The sequence below is a fragment of the Oncorhynchus gorbuscha genome, linkage group LG11, assembly GCF_021184085.1.
Source record: "Oncorhynchus gorbuscha isolate QuinsamMale2020 ecotype Even-year linkage group LG11, OgorEven_v1.0, whole genome shotgun sequence".
Taxonomy (NCBI): domain Eukaryota; kingdom Metazoa; phylum Chordata; class Actinopteri; order Salmoniformes; family Salmonidae; genus Oncorhynchus; species Oncorhynchus gorbuscha.
The window spans coordinates 19958926-19979026 of NC_060183.1; the positions used below are offsets into that span (position 1 = coordinate 19958926).

General features: G+C 47.7%; 1 long non-coding RNA gene across 1 annotated transcript; it reads left to right on the plus strand.

The window, feature by feature from the left end:
* Nucleotides 1-809: 809 nt before the first annotated feature.
* On the plus strand, nt 810-5419 carry LOC124048010. The gene is made up of 3 exons (XR_006841161.1): nt 810-882; nt 2545-2826; nt 5295-5419. It is a non-coding gene; the product is annotated as an uncharacterized LOC124048010 (long non-coding RNA).
* Nucleotides 5420-20101: the final 14682 nt, after the last annotated feature.

Genomic DNA, 20101 nt, shown 5'->3' on the forward strand with positions numbered 1-20101 from the left:
TTTCGCCCTCCTCTCTCCCTCCTCCCTCTCTCCCTCCTCTCTCCCTCCTCTCCCTTTTCGTCCTTCTCCACTTTCCCCTTTTCCCTTCTGTTCTCCGTCTACTCTGCCCCTCCTCTCTCTCTTCCTCCTCTCTCCCTCCTCCCTCTCTCCCTCCTCTGTCTCCCTCCTCTCTCTCCCTCCTCTCTTTCGCCCTCCTCTCTCTCCCTCCTCCCTCTCTCCCTCCTCTCTCTCCCTCCTCTCTTTTGCCCTCCTCTCTCCCTCCTCCCTCTCTCCCTCCTCTCCCTTTTCGTCCTTCTCCACTTTCCCCTTTTCCCTTCTGTTCTCCGTCTACTCTGCCCCTCCTCCCTCTCGCCCTCCTCTCTCTCCCTCCTCTCCCTGCCTCCTCCCTCTCTCCCTCCTCTCTCTCTCCCTCCTCTCCCTCCCTCCTCTCTCTCCCTCCTCTCTCCCTCCTCCCTCTATCCCTCCTCCCTCTCCCCCCCCCCTCTCTCTCCCTCCTCTCCCTCCCTCCTCTCTCTCCCTCCTCTCCCTCCCTCTTCTCTCTCCCTCCTCTCCCTTTTCGTCCTTCTCCACTCTCCCCTTTTTTCCCTTCTGTTTCTCCGTCTACTCTGCCCCTCCTCTCTGCAGATGTCATACACCTCTCACTCTGTGAGTAACTCTAGTACTCCATGTCTCCCTCTCTTTAATTATACTCTGAAGGAATTCAAGAGTTTTGAACTGCATAGAATTCAGTGGAAACTAAGATGAAGCTTGCAGTAGTTTCCCATCTTGACCTATTGTTTCCTTCTCTCAATAGAAAGCAAGGTGGGCTGAGAAAGAGGATCTCCTAGTGAATACAGTACCTCGCTCAAGGGCAAATGGAAGGCCTCACTCCAACCTGGCACAGTGAGTGTCACTCATCCACTTACTACACTCAAGGCCATCTTTAATATATCAACATGTTTTATTTACCAGGCAGCAAACAAACGGCCTGTGGCACATTATGACTACACACACATGGGCTATACACAAACATGTCATCTCTTACCCGACACACACCCAGGCATAAACCTAGGCACACACACAGCATATAATTCCTACAAAGCCATATGCAATGATATCTGTTCAACAAACTAAATTGGACTTTATGGTCAACGGACAGTAGTCTCCATGTTGTGTGCATTATTTTGTGTCACACAGCATATGATGTAGCCCAGGCCTGACCCTGAAAACACACTGCTACCTTCTCATTAATTCATGGCCTTCCATACTGGATTGAATTACAGCCTACGGTAACCCAGGATTTACTTAGACCAAGTATGTCCTGTGTCCTCTAACACACACACACACACACACACACACACACACACACACACACACACACACACACACACACACACACACACACACACACACACACACACACACACACACACACACACACACACACACACACACACACACACACACACACACACACACACACACACACACACACACACACACACACACACACACACACACTGCTCATAGATCAACTGGTTCCACTTTGTATCACAGTTCACGCATACAAAATACTGGGACTCTCTTTAGGAAAATTCTTTGTTAGTTTCCATTATTTATATCTACCATCAGTAAGTTTGGTTAAAGTGTCAAAGACACTAGAAAAAGTACAAGACAACTCCACACACTGTCCCAAACGTCACACCTGCAACCAATGGTTAACATAGTATGAGTTGACAAACATATAGTTGGGATTTTATCACTGGTTCAAAAACATTTCTCATACATAAAGGTTGCGTTCCCCTGCTCAGACGTTGAATGCCTAACCAATGGTGGCATGCCACGTCATTGACTGTGTCATCGACTGACAGATTACATATGATGTGTCTAGCTCTAGCTGATATCTAAAATAACTACCCAGATCTGGCATGCGTCAGCAACGCCTGGGCAGAGGAACGCATCCAAAGACATGAATCCTCTACAAGTCATACATCCTGAATAGTATCCAATTAAATAACATGCCTAGATTAAATATAGCATCCATGGTCATTTGGACCAGAGACCAAAGCCACAGATTATTTTTTTTAGGACACTGTGCCTTTAAGAGGAGTGTTTCGGGGGAGGGGTTTACATTAATAAAACATTAGTTTATTCAGTGGACATGCAAAGACATGGGTAAAGGCTCTTCTGCACTGTAGCATGCTGGATTTCACAGACAGACAGACAGACAGACAGACAGACAGACAGACAGACAGACAGACAGACAGACAGACAGACAGACAGACAGACAGACAGACAGACAGACAGACAGACAGACAGACAGACAGACAGACAGACAGACAGACAGACAGACAGACAGACAGACAGACAGACAGACAGACAGACAGACAGACAGACAGACAGACAGACAGACAGACAGACAGACAGACAGACAGACAGACAGACAGACAGACAGACAGACAGACAGACAGACAGACAGACAGACAGACAGACAGACAGACCCCTGCCAACCCACCACAGAACAGACCTACTCACACCAACCCGAAAACACTCTCCCCCGTGCAGTGTGGTTGTACCAGAAAAACTGGAACGGAGACAAAAACATGGATGCAGAGGAAACAGAAGAATGAAGAGAGAAGCAGCAGAAGAAGAAAGAAGGAAGAGAAAGACGACTTAATAGAAGAATATATACTATGAGGAGAACAGAAAACAGAGTGAAAGGAGCTGAGATCCAGTACTAACACAGTACAGGACGGTGGAGAAGTGCGACTGTCGTGGTGCAGAATGGGAAATTCTTCATCCCCAGGCATGTCAACTCTATCACCGTGCATACTGTAGTTACTGCAGGTATTTTTGATTTTTACTTGAGTGCCTTTCTCTCAAATGCTGCGGCTGGAAGTTCTCTTTGATCTTTTGACCCGGGGGATGGATGCTGATTTGGGAGTGTTTTCTTTGGTATGTTCATGTTCTCGTTGATATGCCAATGTTTCATTGACTGGTTTGAATGAAGACTTATCAGTGAGTATGTTTTCTCGCCTCCATATGTTGGTTATTGATAAATGTCTAAATGCACAATATTGACGTGTGGAATTTGAAATGTTGTTGCATGTGTGTTGCAGGTAGGATGTCAGGGGCTTGGACTTTCCGTTGTGTTCTTTAAAAATGGTTTCTGATATAGTATTATGGTGGTTTGAAGGGGCATTTTACAGGCAAATGGGGACTAAAATTTGTTAATGATGTTAATGTGATGAGAGACATATATATTATTATTATTATTACTGATTGTTATTAATGTACATCAAGGTGGCCCTCACTTTATATACAATTTGATATTGATACATAAATTGGAGGCTGGCCTGAGGTACATTTAGGAGTATACACAGTTGACATCTGAAGTTGAAATACACTTAGGTTGGAGTCATTAAAACACATTTTTCAACCACTCCACACATTTCTTGTTAACAAACTACAGTTTTGGCAAGTCGGTTAGGACATCTACTTTGTGCATGACACAAGTAATTTTACCAACAAATGTTTACAGACAGATTATTTCACTTATAATTCACTGTATCACAATTCCAGTGGGGCAGAAGTTTACATACACTAAGTTGACTGTGCCTTTAAACAGCTTGGAAAATTCCAGAAAATGGTGTCATGGCTTTAAAAGCTTCTGATAGGCTGATTCACATCATTTGAGTCAATTGGAGGTGTACCTGTGGATGTAATTCAAGGCCTACCGTCAAACTCAGTGCCTCTTTTCTTGACATCATGGGAAAATCAAAAGAAATCAGCCAAGACCTCAGAAAACTAAATTGTTCATCCTTGGGAGCAATTTCCAAACAATAGTACGTAAGTATAAACACCATGGGACCACGCAGCCATCATACCGCTCAGGAAGGAGACTTGTTCTGTCTCCTAGAGATGAATGTACTTTGTTTCGAAAAGTACAAATCAATCCCAGAAGAACAACAAAGGACCTTGGAGGAAACAGGTACAAAAGTATCTATATCCACAGTAAAACGAGTCATATATCAACATAACCTGAAAGGCTGCTCAGCAAGGAAGAAGCCACTGCTCCAAAACCTCCATAAAAAAGCCAGACTACGGTTTTCAACTGCACATGGGGACAAAGATCGTACTTTTTGGAGAAATGTCCTCTGGTCTGATGAAACAAAAATAGAACTGTTTGGCCATAATGACCATCATTATGTTTGGAGGAAAAAGGGGGAGGCTTGCAAGCCGAAGAACACCATCCCAACCGTGAGGCACAGGGGTGGCAGCATCATGTTATGGGGGTGCTTTGCTGCAGGAGGGACTAGCGCACTTCACAAAATAGATGGCATCATGAGGTTGGAAAATTATGTGGATATATTGAAGCAACATCTCAAGACATCAGTCAGGAAGTTAAAGCTTGGTCGCAAATGTCTTCCTAATGGACAATGATCCCAAGCATACTTCCAAAGTTGTGGCAAAATGGCTTAAGGACAACAAAGTCAAGCTTTTGGAGTGGCCATCACAATCAGTTACTCCAGTTACACCACCACTCAGTTACACCACCACTCAGTTACACCACCACTCAGTTACACAACCTCTGTCAGTAGGAATAGGCCACAATTCACCCAATTTATTGTGGGAAGCTTGTGGACGGCTATCTGAAACGTTTGACCCAAGTTAAACGATTTAAAGGCAATGCTACCAAATACTAATTGAGTGTATGTAAACGTCTGACATACTGGGAATGTGATGAAAGAAATAAAAGCTGAAATAAATCATTCTCTCTACTATTATTCTGCCATTTCACATTCTTAAAATAAAGTGGTGATCGTAACTGACCTGAAACAGGGAATATTTACTTGGATTAAATGTCAACAATTGTTAAAAAATGAGTTTAAATCTATTTGGCTAAGGTGTATGTAAACTTTATACATGAGTTGATATTTTTACTGAATGAACACATTGCCTTGTGTTGTGCCATAAATGGCTGACATGGGTCGTATGTTTGTATTTAGAGCTCTGCAGAGTGAAGGAGGTTTTCTCAGCACTGTTCGTTTTTCTCAGACTTGCCTTAAAAGCCTGAAATCTTCATGTGTAGCGACTGAATAGGTTAAGCTCACTCTTCTCAGTGACGTGAAAAAGCCTTGGGGGGGGGGGGGGGGGGGGGTGGAAGACAAACATCAGATACACAGAACGTATGAGTGACTGACTGAGGAAGAAAAGGGATACAGGAACGAGTCTGTCACACAGAAATAGCAGTCTTTGGAAACGGGAAAACGGAGCTGAACTAAATGTTGGTTTTCATTCGTCATTTGATCTAGCGTGTTGACAGTGGGCGAGACGGCAGGGGCAAGGAGACACACAGAGATGCCGAGAGCACCGGGAAAGGCATAGAGGCTGAAACCTGAAAGAGCTTATTTAAACCAAGTACACAGCAGGTGAGATGACTTTGAGTACTCATTAGGCCAGTCAACTGTAGGAGAGATGAGATTGAATTACAGGCTCGAAAACCAGTTACTCCTAGTGACCAGGTTTCAAGTAAGATATACTGTAGCCATCAAGTGAGATAACGGGTTCTTTACAATTAGGAGGGACATTTTGACTGGTAAAAAAGGTTCTTAGCTAAATACCTGGGGATACGACAGTAAGGAATTCCCATACTGATTTCCCCCAAATCCATTCCCAAGGTGTAAGCTATAGGGTCAAATGCTATATGGCCAAAGGTCCAATAATATAAGTTCACTGGAAGGTTAAGCCTATTGCCTATATAGTTCCAGTTCCTTTCACAGCCATGACACAGGGGGCAAGGGGTTGTTTTCACACTGGGTGTTCTTACAGGAGGACATTGAGCCAAGGCTGGTGTTCAGAAATAGGCGTCTGTCTTCAAGGGTTCCCTCTCCTGCATTTTGTATGTGACAGATGTGGGCTTTCCCCACGTTTGTTTGCTCAGACGCGAGCTTGATGATTTAACTATGTCTTGAATGAAATCAAACAATCAGAGACTAAAGCCTGATTACTAAATTACATTGTGCGGATGAGTAACTGCTCATTTCTTGATTATACACTCTGTCCCTCTGAAATCCTGATATCTGACGGTGAAATGAATTGTTTTGTCCTGCACCACAAGCGGACATAGCATGTATCATTGAAATTACTTATCTTTTCATGTCTTTACGCATTGGTTCATTATTGGGTGGCATGGCAGTTAAGAGCATTGGGCCAGTAACTGAAAGGTCGCCGGTTCGAATCCCCAAGCCGACTAGGTACAAACAAACAAAAAAGATGTCATTGTGCCCTTGAGCAAGGCACTTAACCCTATTTGCGCCTGCAAGTCGCTCTGAGTAAGAGCGTCTGCTAAATGACTCAAATGTAATGGATCTAAACGGATTGACAATGGCAATCTCCCATCAGGAATCTCTCCATGAGGTAAAAAAACAACCTGAAGGTACAGTAGTAGAGAAAGAAAGTGCTTGCTGATTAGATTGTGCTGACTTGGGTTTTCACACACACACACACACACACACACACACACACACACACACACACACACACACACACACACACACACACACACACACACACACACACACACACACACACACACACACACACACACACACACACACACTGCAGAAGCTCGTTCTTCACCCTGCCCATCCACAACAGTCCCACAGCCTCCAGTGTGATTTTATTGGGATGACAAGTGTGCAGTCCCTCCATATTTCTGCCGCTCCAGCCTGAATCCCACTAAGTCTACACGAAATCATCCCAGTTGGGCTGCTCCTTACTGCACCGTACATCAATCTGGTTTTAGCACAATAGGGGGATGTCATTACTGCCCACACTTTCTCCTTAAAGCAGAACGTGGGGCCAAATACAGCAGAGCAGCGTTATCTATGGTCTCCATCTACCTTGCCAATGATCTCGTCGGATGAAAATGACGTAGCCTTTTTGATTGGCACGGTGCTAATGCCTTCTGCCAGTTTGATTATGTTTGAACTCCAGGCTCTATCACTCCCCCACAATCATGATGAACCACAAATTGGATGTGCTGGTGTATCATCAACTATTAAAAAAATAATCCTCCCAACCACAATAGTGGGTGAGCAAATACCGTTATTGAATCTATTAGCGTTATATTTGAGTTGCAACCATGGCGAACACAATATTCACAGTAAACCAACACCCCCCCCCCCAAATATGTTCTCATCAACAGTGTGTGAATGGGAAGTAAACATCACTTTCGCAAATATAAATTTACAAACTACAGGAATTATTAGAATATCTAAACATCCCCAATTAAACGGACGTGTTACGCATCCCCTTGGAGTGGATCAGTGGATGTGTAAACAACATGCATGTGTAAATCCCACAGTAGAGTGGGTGTCTAATGGCGTACACCAGATACACAAGACGTTGCAGCACCGACAGCGAGGCGGCCACCGAGTTGCTATGAAGAGAAAAGTGAGAGAGAGAGAGCGAATGATGGATATCGTCGTAGTCATTAATAGAGACAGGAAAAGACAGCTCGCCTCATCCTGTGTTATCAGGCGAAAGGTGGCAGCATGGGAGGATCATTGTGCTGGAGGCTCATGTGCGAGTCTGAGATACAGTGAGAGAAGAGAGAGAGAAGAGAGCTAGAAGAGAGAAAAGGGAGACCAGCTCATTTGCAGCTTGTCCCTGAAGACGGTGAAAGGATTATACTCTCAGACACACACACACACACACACACACACACACACACACACACACACACACACACACACACACACACACACACACACACACACACACACACGCACGCACGCACGCACGCACGCACGCACGCACGCACGCACGCACGCACGTGCACACGCACACGCACACACACAGTCTCAGCAGCACAGTCAGAAACCCTGCCTGCCTCCAATCTCCGGCACTGCACTGTGCACTCCTCCGTTGCTCTTCACTGGCACTCGTTACACACACTTACACACACACACCTCACACACACTGGGACACACACTCCACTACAATGTAGAGCCTCTGCGAAGGACACACCGGCACAGGACCAGCCAGGTACGATCCATCCATTCCTGCTGTGCTATAATTGACACATTCTGCATCAGTGGACTGAATGAGGGGTGCTGGAATGAGCCAGGCAGTCAGCTCGGCTGCGGAGCAGACCTTCTTGCAAAGCTGCATGCACCAAGATTATCTCTCTTTTGCATAACCAAGGAGAGCGAGAGGGGCTGGATGCTCAGAGTGTAGTGGAGCCCAAATCCTCTGCTCTGCCGCCCAGGGAGAGAAGTATGCGGCTGCAAGGCACATCAACCTTAAAGGGGAATTGAAAAACTTTAGTAACTTCCCTTTTAACCTGGACTGACCTTGAGTAGTTAACGGACTATTAAAAACCATATTGAGCACTAGCCGAGGTCTCGCCTTCTTAAGTGGCACAGTTAGCCTTCTGCCAGTCCATTTCTCACGTGACTGGGGCAACCATGAATATGGATGAGGTTGTAAGCTAGCAGACATGTCAGGGCAAAATGCAAATAGTATAGGATATATTCATCTCGTGCAATTAGCTCATATTTTGTTGTGATGTCAGAGGATTTGAAAGGGAAAATTAGGACAAGCCTGTTGGATGATGCCTTGCACCCCTCTGGGTTTTGACACTGATTACTTTATGATTACTTTGTTTTTCAGTTTAGAGTATGTCAGAGATTTTGCGTCGTATATCGGAAGTAGCTGCAGCTTTGGTGATACATAAGCTATTTTCTAATACAGCCGGGAGAGGATTGTTGACTCCGAATCAATGTGATGCTTTTGAAGTTGTGTTGATCAAATTCCACTAATCTACAACTTCAGGATCCCTTTGATGTTCGTTTGATATCAGTTTGTAAATCCCCGGATATCTGGTGCTTTCTTTTCTTGAAAAACGTCTTTCAACGAAGAGGTACCGTACTATTGCAGGAAGAATGTCACCGGTTGAATTTAAAGGGAAGGGGAAAGGGGGGTACCTAGACAGTTGTACAACTGAATGCCTTCAACTGAAATGTGCCTTCTGCATTTAACCCAACCCCAATTACCGTTTTGTTGTCATTTTTTATATCCAGCTTACATTTTTTTAAAGAATTGCCTCTATGACATAATGCCATCCATCTCCCGGAGCACTTAATTATGTTTTCACTATGATGGCTTGCTTAATTTCTCTGGAAATGTCTTCGTCTATTTTTTTTATAGCCAGCTTTCCATCAGAATACCCAATCATACACTTTAGTTGAGGTCATCTTGACAGACATTGACCCACATTTTGATACAGTCTCAAAGCTGTAATTTCCCTTGTACAAGATGCTGTGTTTTTTTAAAAGCTGATGAGAGGGAAGAGTGTATATCTGGCTGAGGTGGGGCTGATCTGGTTGTGGTTTGGTTGGGGTATTTCTATAGTCTAGCTATGGTCTGGTTGTGGTCTAGTTGTGGTATTTCTATGGTCTAGCTATGGTCTGGTTGTAGTCTGACTGGTCTGGTTGTGGTCTAGTTGTGGTATTTCTATGGTCTAGCTATGGTCTTGTTGTAGCCTGACTGGTCTGGTTGTGGTCAGTGGCCCTTGTCTGTAGATTGGCTGTAAGGTCTAACTAACTGTATGTTCTGGTTGTGGTCTGTCATGGTCTGTCTCAATGGTCTTGCTTTGATCAGACTGTAATCTGTGTCTATGGTCTGGCTGTGGTTGGGCCATGTTATGGTCTGGCTGTGGTAGGGCCATGTTATGGTCTGGCTGTGGTTGGGCCATGTTTTGGTCTGGCTGTGGTAGGGCCATGTTATGGTCTGGCTGTGGTTGGGCCATGTTTTGGTCTAGCTGTGGTTGGGCCGTGTTATGGTCTGGCTGTGGTAGGGCCATGTTATGGTCTGGCTGTGGTAGGGCCGTGTTATGATCTGGCTGTGGTTGGGCCATGTTATGGTCTGGCTGTGGTTGGGCCATGTTATGGTCTGGCTGTGGTAGGGCCATGTTATGGTCTGGCTGTGGTTGGGCCATGTTATGGTCTGGCTGTGGTAGGGCCATGTTATGGTCTGGCTGTGGTTGGGCCATGTTTTGGTCTGGCTGTGGTTGGGCCGTGTTATGGTCTGGCTGTGGTAGGGCCATGTTATGGTCTGGCTGTGGTAGGGCCGTGTTATGATCTGGCTGTGGTTGGGCCATGTTATGGTCTGGCTGTGGTTGGGCCATGTTATGGTCTGGCTGTGGTAGGGCCATGTTATGGTCTGGCTGTGGTTGGGCCATGTTTTGGTCTGGCTGTGGTTGGGCCTTGTTATGGTCTGGCTGTGGTAGGGCCTTGTTATGGTCTGGCTGTGGTAGGGCCATGATATGATATGGTCTGGCTGTTGTAGGGCCGTGTTATGGTCTGGCTGTGGTAGGGCCGTGTTATGGTCTGGCTGTGGTAGAGCCATGTTATGGTCTGGCTGTGGTAGGGCCATGATATGATATGGTCTGGCTGTTGTAGGGCCGTGTTATGGTCTGGCTGTGGTAGGGCCGTGTTATGGTCTGGCTGTGGTAGGGCCATGTTATGGTCTGGCTGTGGTAGGGCCATGATATGATATGGTCTGGCTGTTGTAGGGCCATGTTATGGTCTGTCTGTGGTAGGGCCGTGTTATGGTCTGGCTGTGGTAGGGCCATGTTATGGTCTGGCTGTGGTAGGGCCATGCTGTGGTCTGGCTGTGGTAGGGCCATGCTGTGGTCTGGCTGTGGTAGGGCCATGCTGTGGTCTGGCTGTGGGAGGGCCATGCTGTGGTCTGGCTGTGGGAGGGCCATGCTGTGGTCTGGCTGTGGGAGGGCCATGTTATGGTCTGTCTGTGGTAGGGCCGTGTTATGGTCTGGCTGTGGTAGGGCCATGTTATGGTCTGGCTGTGGTAGGGCCATGCTGTGGTCTGGCTGTGGTAGGGCCATGCTGTGGTCTGGCTGTGGTAAGGCCATGCTGTGGTCTGGCTGTGGTAAGGCCATGCTGTGGTCTGGCTGTGGTAAGGCCATGCTGTGGTCTGGCTGTGGTAGGGCCATGCTGTGGTCTGGCTGTGGTATGGCCATGTTATGGTCTGGCTGTGGTAGGGCCATGCTGTGGTCTGGCTGTGGGAGGGCCATGCTGTGGTCTGGCTGTGGGAGGGCCATGCTGTGGTCTGGCTGTGGGAGGGCCATGTTATTGTCTGTCTGTGGTAGGGCCGTGTTATGGTCTGGCTGTGGTAGGGCCATGTTATGGTCTGGCTGTGGTAGGGCCATGCTGTGGTCTGGCTGTGGTAGGGCCATGCTGTGGTCTGGCTGTGGTAAGGCCATGCTGTGGTCTGGCTGTGGTAAGGCCATGCTGTGGTCTGGCTGTGGTAAGGCCATGCTGTGGTCTGGCTGTGGTAAGGCCATGCTGTGGTCTGGCTGTGGTAAGGCCATGCTGTGGTCTGGCTGTGGTAAGGCCATGCTGTGGTCTGGCTGTGGTAGGGCCATGCTGTGGTCTGGCTGTGGGAGGGCCATGCTGTGGTCTGGCTGTGGGAGGGCCATGCTGTGGTCTGGCTGTGGGAGGGCCATGCTGTGGTCTGGCCGTGATGCTACAGCAGGTTGGTTGTGATTGAAACTCTGCCACCCAGAATAGCTGACCCAGTGGCACGCTGCATTACTCACAGCCTCCAGCCCAGTCAGGCCCCATCCTAGCCAACCTCCAGCCCCCAGCCCAGCCAGGCAACCAGCCCAGCCAGGCACCCAGCAGCTACAGAGGGCAGGGGTTAAGGAGACATTTGGACCTGTGGGGGCATGGAAGGGAGAGATCAGTGATACCAACAGCATGGGGTGCCAGGCTGTGTCATATAAATGCAACGGGTAGGATGTTGATGCTGTGCACATGCATCGATACACCTGTCTGACCTCATGCTCAGCAACACATTGTCTTGAACTTGGAGGTGTGTGTGTGTGTGTGTGTTTGTATTTTTCATTATCAGATGAGCTAAGCTTTTAATATTTTGACACACAATACATTGGATCTCATTGGATCTCTCTCTCTCTCGCACGCATGCAAACACGCACGCACGCACGCACGCACGCACGCACGCACGCACGCACACACACACACACACACACACACACACACACACACACACACACACACACACACACACACACACACACACAATTTTCTATTTAACTGTCTGCTCGACTGAATCAGTTTCCCATTTGCCTTTCCTTTCCTCTGAGCATCAGTCTTTTTAATTGCTTAGCCTACTTCACTGTCCATGTAGCAGTTGACTTATGACCATTGTTGAATATGTCTGTAAAAAGTTTCCAGTTATGAGTTGCTGGGTGTGTGAATTGCCTCATGCGCATCACATTTGCAGTCAAGGCAGATTGGAGATGATGCTTAGGCAAAATTAGTGAATTCAGCAAATTACTAAAGACTAACCAACGATGTGCCGTCGTGCAGTGAGCTCTACAGTACATATGCTATCCACAGAAAATGTTTCCCTTAGTTGGCATAGTGTAGTGTACTGATGCAGTATGCTTGTCGTATGACTTCAAAACAGCGCTATTCGATCAGGGTACTACATGACTGAAACACCTCTGGTCACTATCCAGTCTATCCAATCTAATCAATACATGAGTGAATTTTGTAGCTAATCAATACATTCAGTTGATCAATCAACTGCCAAGTAGAGAAGACAGCCAGCAATACTTCAGCTCTGCGGGGCCAGTAATTAAATAGCCCTCCTGGAAATGACCGGACCAAGGTGCAGCGTGGTGAGTGTACATTTTCTGTTATGCAGGTGAATGAGGACCCAAAAGCGACTTGGCGAAAACAGAGTTTTTAATCCAGTAAAGTTACTTTACAAACAAAAGGCATAATACTACTCGTAATGACGAGAACAGACTGGAGACTTGATCAAGAACTGCAGGTTGCCTCGGGAAGGCACTTGAACGTAGCAGACTCAGACACCTGAATAATAGACAAGGATCCGACAGGACAGGAACGGAAAACAAGGGAAGAAATAGGGACTCTAATCAGGGGAAAAGATAAGGAACAGGTGTGGGAAGACTAAATGATGATTAGGGGAATAGGAACAGCTGGGAGCAGGAACGGAACGATAGAGAGAGGAGAGAGAGGGAGGGGGAGAGAGAGGGATAGAAAAAGGGAACGAACCTAATAAGACCAGCAGGGGGAAACGAACAGAAGGGAAAGCATAATGACAAGACAATCTAAGACAAAACATGACAGTACCCCCCCACTCACCGAGCGCCTCCTGGCGCACTCGAGGAGGAATCCTGGCGGCAACGGAGGAAATCATCAATAAGTGAACGGTCCAGCACGTCCCGAGACGGAACCCAACTCCTCTCCTCAGGACCGTAACCCTCCCAATCCACTAAGTATTGGTGACCCCGTCCCCGAGAACGCATGTCCATGATCTTACGTACCTTGTAAATCGGTGCGCTCTCGACAAGGACGGGAGGGGGAGGGAAGACGAACGGGGTGCGAAGAAAGGGCTTGACACAGGAGACATGGAAGACAGGATGGACGCGACGAAGATGTCGCGGAAGAAGCAGTCGCACAGCGACAGGATTGACGACCTGGGAGACACGGAACGGACCAATGAACCGCGGAGTCAACTTACGAGAAGCTGTCGTAAGAGGAAGGTTGCGAGTGGAAAGCCACACTCTCTGGCCGCAACAATACCTTGGACTCTTAATCCTGCGTTTATTGGCGGCTCTCACAGTCTGTGCCCTGTAACGGCAAAGTGCAGACCTCACCCTCCTCCAGGTGCGCTCACAACGTTGGACAAACGCTTGAGCGGAGGGAACGCTGGACTCGGCAAGCTGGGATGAGAACAGAGGAGGCTGGTAACCCAGACTACTCTGAAACGGAGATAACCCGGTAGCAGACGAAGGAAGCGAGTTGTGAGCGTATTCTGCCCAGGGGAGCTGTTCTGCCCAAGACGCAGGGTTTCTGAAAGAAAGGCTGCGTAGTATGCGACCAATCGTCTGATTGGCCCTCTCTGCTTGACCGTTAGACTGGGGATGAAACCCGGAAGAGAGACTGACGGAAGCACCAATCAAACGACAGAACTCCCTCCAAAACTGTGACGTGAATTGCGGGCCTCTGTCTGAAACGGCGTCTAACGGGAGGCCATGAATTCTGAACACATTCTCGATGATGATTTGTGCCGTCTCCTTAGCGGAAGGAAGTTTAGCGAGGGGAATGAAATGTGCCGCCTTAGAGAACCTATCGACAACCGTAAGAATCACAGTCTTCCCCGCAGACAAAGGCAGACCGGTAATGAAGTCTAGGGCGATGTGAGACCATGGTCGAGAAGGAATGGGGAGCGGTCTGAGACGACCGGCAGGAGGAGAGTTACCCGACTTAGTCTGCGCGCAGTCCGAACAAGCAGCCACGAAACGGCGCGTGTCACGCTCCTGAGTCGGCCACCAAAAGCGCTGGCGAATAGACGCAAGAGTGCCTCGAACACCGGGATGACCAGCTAACTTGGCAGAGTGAGCCCACTGAAGAACAGCCAGACGAGTGGAAACAGGAACGAAAAGGAGGTTACTAGGACAAGCGCGCGGCGACGCAGTGTGCGTGAGTGCTTGCTTAACCTGTCTTTCAATTCCCCAGACTGTCAACCCGACAACACGCCCATAAGGAAGAATCCCCTCGGGATCAGTAGAAGCCACAGAAGAACTAAACAGACGGGATAAGGCATCAGGCTTGGTGTTTTTGCTACCCGGACGGTAAGAAATCACAAACTCGAAACGAGCGAAAAACAACGCCCAACGAGCTTGACGGGCATTAAGTCGTTTGGCAGAACGGATGTACTCAAGGTTCTTATGGTCTGTCCAAACGACAAAAGGAACGGTCGCCCCCTCCAACCACTGTCGCCATTCGCCTAGGGCTAAGCGGATGGCGAGCAGTTCACGGTTACCCACATCATAGTTGCGCTCAGATGGCGACAGGCGATGAGAAAAATAAGCGCAAGGATGAACCTTATCGTCAGACTGGAAGCGCTGGGATAGAATGGCTCCCACGCCTACCTCTGAAGCGTCAACCTCGACAATGAATTGTCTAGTGACGTCAGGAGTAACGAGGATAGGAGCGGACGTAAAACGTTCTTTTAGAAGATCAAAAGCTCCCTGGGCGGAACCGGACCACTTAAAACACGTCTTGACAGAAGTAAGAGCTGTGAGAGGGGCAGCAACTTGACCGAAATTACGAATGAAACGCCGATAGAAATTAGCGAAACCTAAAAGCGCTGCAACTCGACACGTGACCTTGGAACGGGCCAATCACTGACAGCTTGGACCTTAGCGGAATCCATCTGAATGCCTTCAGCGGAAATAACGGAACCGAGAAAAGTAACGGAGGAGACATGAAAAGAGCACTTCTCAGCCTTTACGTAGAGACAATTCTCTAAAAGGCGCTGTAGAACACGTCGAACGTGCTGAACATGAATCTCGAGTGACGGTGAAAAAATCAGGATATCGTCAAGATAGACAAAAACAAAGATGTTCAGCATGTCTCTCAGAACATCATTAACTAATGCCTGAAAAACAGCTGGCGCATTGGCGAGACCAAACGGCAGAACCCGGTACTCAAAATGCCCTAACGGAGTGTTAAACGCCGTTTTCCACTCGTCCCCCTCTCTGATGCGCACGAGATGGTAAGCGTTACGAAGGTCCAACTTAGTAAAGCACCTGGCTCCCTGCAGAATCTCGAAGGCTGATGACATAAGGGGAAGCGGATAACGATTCTTAACCGTTATGTCATTCAGCCCTCGATAATCCACGCAGGGGCGCAGAGTACCGTCCTTCTTCTTAACAAAAAAGAACCCCGCCCCGGCCGGAGAGGAAGAAGGCACTATGGTACCGGCGTCAAGAGACACAGATAAATAATCCTCGAGAGCCTTACGTTCGGGAGCCGACAGAGAGTATAGTCTACCCCGAGGAGGAGTGGTCCCCGGAAGGAGATCAATACTACAATCATACGACCGGTGAGGAGGAAGGGAGTTGGCTCGGGACCGACTGAAGACCGTGCGCAGATCATGATATTCCTCCGGCACTCCTGTCAAATCGCCAGGTTCCTCCTGAGAAGTGGGGACAGAAGAAATGGGAGGGATGGCAGACATTAAACACTTCACATGACAAGAAACGTTCCAGGATAAGATAGAATTACTAGACCAATTAATAGAAGGATTATGACATACTAGCCAGGGATGACCCAAAACAACAGGTGTAAAAGGTGAACGAAAAATCAAAAAAGAAATAGTCTCACTGTGGTTACCAGATACTGTGAGAGTTAAAGGTAGTGTCTCAAATCTGATACTGGGAAGATGACTACCATCTAAGGCAAACATGGGCGTAGGCTTGTCTAACTGTCTGAAAGGAATGTCATGTTTCCGAGCCCATGCTTCGTCCATGAAACAACCCTCAGCCCCAGAGTCAATCAAGGCGCTGCATGTAGCACCCGAACCGGTCCAGCGTAGATGGACCGACATAGTAGTACAGGATCTAGATGAAGAGACCTGAGTAGTAGCGCTCACCAGTAGCCCTCCGCTTACTGATGAGCTCTGGCCTTTACTGGACATGAATTGACAAAATGTCCATCAAATCCGCAATAGAGGCACAGGCGGTTGGTGATCCTCCGTTCCCTCTCCTTGGTCGAGATGCGAATACCTCCCAGCTGCATGGGCTCAGTCTCTGAGCCAGAGGAGGGAGATGGTTGCGATGCGGAGCAGGGAAACACCGTTGACGCGAGCTCTCTTCCACGAGCTTGGTGACGAAGATCTACCCGTCGTTCTATGCGGATGGCGAGAGCAATCAAAGAGTCCACACTGGAAGGAACCTCCCGAGAGAGAATCTCATCTTTGACCACTGCGTGGAGTCCCTCCAGAAAACGAGCGAGCAGCGCCGGCTCGTTCCAGTCACTAGAGGCAGCAAGAGTGCGAAACTCTATAGAGTAATCCGTTATGGATCGATCACCTTGGCATAGGGAAGCCAGGGCCCTAGAAGCCTCCCTACCAAAAACTGAACGGTCAAAAACCCGAATCATCTCCTCTTTAAAGTTCTGGTAATTGTTAGAACAATCAGCCCTTGCCTCCCAGATAGCTGTGCCCCACTCTCGAGCCCGGCCAGTAAGGAGTGAAATGACGTAAGCAACCCGCGCTCTCTCGCTAGAGTATGTGTTGGGTTGGAGAGAGAACACAATATCACACTGGGTGAGAAAGGAGCGGCACTCCGTGGGCTGCCCGGAGTAGCAAGGTGGGTTATTAACCCTAGGTTCCGGAGGCTCGGCAGGCCAGGAAGTAACAGGTGGCACGAGACGAAGACTCTGGAACTGTCCAGAGAGGTCGGAAACCTGAGCGGCCAGGTTCTCCACGGCATGGCGAGCAGCAGACAATTCCTGCTCGTGTCTGCCGAGCATGGCTCCTTGGATCTCGACGGCAGTGTTACGAGCATCTGTAGTCGCTGGGTCCATTCCTTGGTCGGATCCTTCTGTTATGCAGGTGAATGAGGACCCAAAAGCGACTTGGCGAAAACAGAGTTTTTAATCCAGTAAAGTTACTTACAAACAAAAGGCATAATACTACTCGTAATGACGAGAACAGACTGGAGACTTGATCAAGAACTGCAGGTTGCCTCGGGAAGGCACTTGAACGTAGCAGACTCAGACACCTGCTCACCACGCAGCATCTGAGGGAAACACGACACGACAGGGCAATACATAGACACAGCACGGTGAATAATAGACAAGGATCCGACAGGACAGGAACGGAAAACAAGGGAAGAAATAGGGACTCTAATCAGGGGAAAAGATAAGGAACAGGTGTGGGAAGACTAAATGATGATTAGGGGAATAGGAACAGCTGGGAGCAGGAACGGAACGATAGAGAGAGGAGAGAGAGGGAGGGGGAGAGAGAGAGAGGGATAGAAAAAGGGAACGAACCTAATAAGACCAGCAGGGGGAAACGAACAGAAGGGAAAGCATAATGACAAGACAATCTAAGACAAAACATGACATTTTCCTTTATGTATGTAAATGTCGCCAACAAAACAAGAAACAAAGACACGACCGTGAGGCTTACTAGGGCTATAGTGCCACTAACAAAGTCCACTACCCACAAAATACAAAGGAAAAAAGGCTGCCTAAGTATGATTCCCAATCAGAGACAATGATAGACAGCTGTCCCTGATTGAGAACCATACCCGGCCAAAACATAGAAACAGTAAACATAGAAATAAAGAAACTAGAATGCCCACCCTAGTCACACCCTGGCCTACCCAAAATAGAGAACAAAAGCCTCTCTATGGCCAGGGCGTGACAATTATGGTATAGACACTATGTAATGTGTGAACCATAAGATACTATATTCCCTAAGGAGGCCCCTCTCATCAGCCTCTTTCATCACACCTAGTCCTCATGTGTGTGTTATTGTGCCCTCGCTATGCTCTCCAACCTATAGTAAACCCTATATTTGTGACATTGTTCCATCCTAATGACGCTTGGTTGCCTCTCATTCATGGAGTTGCCTGGCTGAATCCCAAGCCCAGTCTTGGTCAGTAACATGGAGCTGCCTGGCTGAATCCCAAGCCCAGTCTTGGTCAGTAACATGGAGCTGCCTGGCTGAATCCCAAGCCCAGTCTTGGTCACTGACATGGAGCTGCCTGGCTGAATCCCAAGCCCAGTCTTGGTCAGTGACATGGAGCTGCCTGGCTGAATCCCAAGCCCAATCTTGGTCACTGATTAGATTTTTAGATCATAGACTCTGACTCATCCAGCCCCGGCATTCAGTCAATGTCTGAATCCAGAGGGAGAGAATGTCTCCTCAGCTCCAAGCATAGATCCTGGCCGGGGACAACGTTTGAATTAACATATGACTGTGGTCATGCTAAGCATAGTGTGCATTGTCAAAAAGTTACAGGCACCAGCTGTCATAGTAGGCATGTACTAATGTATACCCAAAAATATATTTTAAAAAACATATTCCAAGGTATAACCATAAACTGACTTGAGCGCCATGCAATATCCAATGGAATGAATCCCTCGATACAAAATGGTAATTATTAAGGGCATTATTACGTAATTACCATTTCAACATTTCATCTCTATCTTGACTGTTAACTGTGTTTTCTGCGTTAGGATGTACACTTTCCTTTGACATGCAAACACTGTCACAACTAATGCCTCAGGCCCTCCCATTGGGACTCCACCGGTGGAGGGAACAAGCTGTTCTCGACTTTAATTCCAGAGTGTCGTGTGCTTAGCTCCGTGACAGGCTGGCTGTCAGCTGATGGACCGTGGTAAACTGTGGTACTGTACTGTGAGATGTGGGTGGGGTATTTAGTCAAAAAAGCGGTATACGCTATGAATGTACCGTTTGGGCCAGAGGCCATTGGAAGATGTATGATAAGGGAATTCAATTCATATGGGAAGGTTGTATTGAGATGTGTCTTAACAGCATAGTGAGTGGATGGTGGCTTAGTGTGTGAGAGAAGACAATAGAGGGGAATGGAAGGGAGCTGGGTGGTAAAGAGATTGTGTGGAGAGAAGGAATAGAGAGGAGGAGAGAGCACAGTAATGAGAATCAGTCGTGTGTGTGTGTGTGTGTGTTTGTATGTGTATGTTTGTGTGTGTGTGCGGGCATATATCTGTGTGCGCATGCGTTTGACGTGTGCGAGTTTATGTGTGTGTGGAGGACATTGGGTTTTCATGGTGAGATGTTTATCTCTGGCAGAACCAATTCCCCCTGCTTGGAGCACAGGGACCCACTCCAATAATAGATTCATCTTAAAGCACCAATATATTTCAATATTTTGTCATCTTCATTATGCTGAATAATTAATGACAGATTTGTCTCAATATCTTGTGCAATATCCCAGCACCCAAAGCATTTATCGTCTAATGGTTAGCATGTCAAACCCTTCATTCCCATTGACTAGAATGAACCAATGGAGACAGTAGAGTTCAAGTCACTTTGTGTTCCGATGCTTAACAGAGCTGTCTCTCATGCTCTTCCATCGGCCAGTAGCCAAGCTCTTCACAAACCGGATGAGAAGAGCTAACTGTTGGGTGGAAGGAAGCAGTGTTTCCTTAGCCCTGTCCAAGATCTGTTTGTGCTGTCTTGCAAACGTTTGGGATGACAG